The following is a 4176-nucleotide window of genomic DNA, read 5'->3' on the forward strand; positions in this document are numbered from 1 at the left end:
ACTATGTTAGGTAGGTGTAAAATGTATAATAATATAATATATAATTATATTATAATAATGTATAATTATATATTTTACGAAGCATGAAAAAGGCGGGAAATTAAGCTTCTGTTAATGTAGTCCTGTTCATAGACATACCGATTTATTAATTTCTTGTTTTGGATACCTAGATAGCGCCAGTGTTGACAAGAACTCGAAGCCCCCGTACCCCGCTCATTGTGTACATTAAGGAGGATTTACCTCTCACACCCTCCAACCTTATCGTTTCCAGTCCTGTATATCTTAGTTCGTGGTTTACAAAATATAAATTATGATAAACTGTGATAAATGATAATTTTATGGCGGGAATCTAAAACTATTAAATATGTATTACAAATTGCAACATAATTATACACTTACAAGGTACAACACTCACTAAGATTTACTTTTTAATTTTATAGTATATCTTAGTCCTTGACTTAAAATGAAGATTAAAAGTATAATTTATTGCAACAAACGAGAAATACCATATAGATATAATTAACAAGTTTCAAGCTCGTCCAATAAGCACATGCTTGAATTCTAATGGTCTGAGTTCATATTAAAAATGAACTAAAATGAAAATAAATATAACTTTATGTTATGTCATATTATAACATAATAAAGTAAAAGAAAAAAGAAGAAAAAAAGATATAATTTTATATTAAATATAAGAGAGAATATTATTAATATTTATTTTATACTTGGTGAAATTATAAAATTGGTTGAATTAATATTATATTTATGTAATAACAAGACTCTTCTAATTATTAGGCGTTGAGTTTCAAAATAAATGCCATTAAATGGTACAATTATTTTATGATCTTGTATTTATAACAATACAAAGGATGGAATTTACTTGTATTAACTTTAAACATATATGGTATAAATGTATAATACAATTTGCAGTTCATAAGTTGTGACCAAAAGTTCAATCATTAAACCCATGGTAAATTATATTAGTAAAATACGATTTAGTTTTGTTAAGAATGATTTTGATTAATTAATTTATAGTTGAGGGTAAAACATTGTTGTGTATAGGAATATGTAAAGCCACACACAAAAATGCTATAAGAAAATAATAAATAACTTGAGTTATAATAACTAACATATTATCGATATACCGGGTGATTCTTTTATCAAACAACACTCATTACTTCAAAAAGTGTAAGTTTTTTTGAAAATATTTTTTTACATACTTTCAAGTCGCTTATAAAACGACGTTTTTCTTAAAAAATTATATTTTTAAATATTTTTTATCCTTATAATTTTTTAAGTTTTTTACTTTTTTGAATGACAACATAGGGTTTTAATTTTTTATTCCAAAGCAGAATATTTTTCTTAATATTTTGATACATGAAAATCGAATTTGGGACGAGTAGTTTATGAGTTATAAATATTCAAAGTTTAGATGAGCGGAGAAGTGGACAAACATTTTGCGGGGTAACCCCGTACCACTCCACTCCGCTCATCTAAACTGTGGTATACAATGGTATATAATTAGGTGTCTTAAATAAGTAATTTCAGTAGTTGTATTGTAATATTTTGGCAAATATAAATTGTTCTTTATGGTTAGGTAAAATGGTTTATTTTTGTTGTGTTTGGCAATTTAACAGTAAAAGAGTTGCAAATAGTGGTATTAATTTTTTTTCGTAAGTATCATTTTGAAAAAGGCTTGTTTAAATAAAATGTATACATTATCTATTGTTTTTAGTTTTCCTTTAATAAATAAAGAAATAACAAAACGGTGGACAGATGCGATACAAATAAAAGGATTTGTTCCTACAAAATATATCAGGGTATGCAGTAAACATTTCCTTCAGTCAGACTTTAAAAATATAAATGGGCAACGTTTGCACTTAAAAAATTATGCAGTTCCATCCGTTTTTTGTACTCAAAATCAAATCCCCACAAAAAGTGTAGATGAAAAAATGCACTATTACATAATTTACATAGCTGTTTAATAAGCTAAAAGTTAATATGTATTTAAGATTTATGTAAGTAAGTTAAGTTATTAACATCATGAACTACCTATACGACTTTAAAGTTTAAACTTATAATTTATAATATCAATCATATTAATATGACAAATTGATAACAATAATATCTTTATCAGTGTTATGAAAATGTAAACATTCACCTCTTAGATAAGAGAATTTCAGCCATTTTGTTGACTTCAAAAACATTTCCAAGTTGTCTTTCTAGTATTTTTATATATCTGTGTCCTCGGTAAACTTAATGGTTAATCAGAATAGCAATCTGATGTTTTTCGATGTTCCTTGAACAATCTTAAAAATCAGATGGACAATCTGATTCACAGATATAAAATACGATTTGTAATGTATTATTAATTTGTCCTGAAATATAGTTATACTTGGTTAAGCTCTTGGCTCCCTCATCTAGTTCCACATATATGCACAGTATCAGTGGCACCCGACCCTATTACCCTAAATAAGGGGCGGGTGGGTATAATAACATAAAATAATCAACTTGAAATATGTTCATAATTAATCACAGTTTATATTGGCTAATACCTTAATAATTACTAATATTATCAATTAAAATATGATAGAAATGTATAAAATAAAATAATTTTGAGTTTGTTAGGGGGTGGGTGGGTGGGTAAAATGTTTTCTTGCTACACCTAAAAAATATACCTTGGTGTGACTGCACAGTATATTGCTTATAGTGTAAGAAACGTACAGGTCATAGAAATTTAAAAAACATGTCTCGATTGGTGAGGATTGTGAATAAATGAAAAAGAAAATTTATTTTTATTAATTTATTATTATTGATTTTTATATTACTCTTATAGATTTTTATTTGACTTACATACTACGCATAATATAATATTTATACATTTGTTTCATTTAATATTGTACAGATTTTGAAGGTTCTTTTAATAAATGAACAAAAACCGGCCAAATGCGACTCGGACTCGCGCACGAAGGGTTCCGTTCCACCATCAGCCATAAGCATGTTGGCAACACTGCTTATATTATATATTCTAGAATTTTTAGTATTTGTTGTTATAGCGGCAAAAGAAATACATAATCTGTGAATATTTCAACTTTCTAACTTACATGGTTCATGAGATACAGCCTGGTGACAGACGGACGGACAGCGGAGCCTCCTTAGTAATAGTCCCGTTTTACCGTACAGAACCCTAAAAATGGTAATTTAACTACCTATAGGTAAAATCTGACAATATTACTGTAATAAAAAGGTTTCGACAAAAAAGTAAATCCCATCGGTTGTTTTTTTTATGTAAGTATATTGATTATTAACCGCGAATAAAACAATATTTGGTTGATGTCGTTAACCACTCGTATAACTGTTTTTTTTTCATTATTAATTATTGAAAAGGATTGGTCAATATCATTATTGGCACCAATGCTCCTAGGTTAATGCAATTCAGTGGCGAACGCTAACTCCGATGTATGGGCGTGCTCATTTATCATAATGCATTGTAGTTCTATTTAATTTATGTATTAGACTTTAATTTTATTAATATTAGTTACCTATATTACAAAACCGATATTTCACAGCTATACCTAATATGAATCGTATAGCTTGCGCACACAGTTATCGCATAATGCTGTCAGTAAATGTTACGATACGGATAAGTACCTATACCAGAAATAGATGACATTTTTGTCATACATTATGATTTTTTTAAATACGTTTTATCATATTATTGATGGCAAAATAATTTTTGTATATTTATTAATTACGTTTTTATTGTTAAGCATGCTGAGCATGCCTGGAGAATTCGTCACTTATGCAATTAATAGTGGAGGACTTAGAACAGTATGTGAAGTTCAAAAATGGTGAAGTCCATAAAGAGTTTGTGAGTACCTATATAATATGTAATTCGTATTTTGCACACGGATACGGGATATGGATAACAGTTCAGTGTTGGATAAGTACTTTTTTATCTAGATAAAGATGAAAATAATATGATGAACATTTATCTAGATAAAGATTAAAGGTAAATACATTTTTGTCTAGATAAAAAAAAGATTATTTTTTTTTTTAATATCTGCTATAAAGTCTAACTTTTGAGAGTACAGCTCAGATACTACTTAGGGCCCGTTTTACAATCATAGTCTAAACCTCGGTTACGCTTAAACCGCTGATTTTACCGGCCGAAATAAG

The sequence above is a fragment of the Acyrthosiphon pisum genome, chromosome A3 (genome assembly GCF_005508785.2).
Source record: "Acyrthosiphon pisum isolate AL4f chromosome A3, pea_aphid_22Mar2018_4r6ur, whole genome shotgun sequence".
In the NCBI taxonomy this organism is placed as follows: Eukaryota; Metazoa; Arthropoda; class Insecta; order Hemiptera; family Aphididae; genus Acyrthosiphon; species Acyrthosiphon pisum.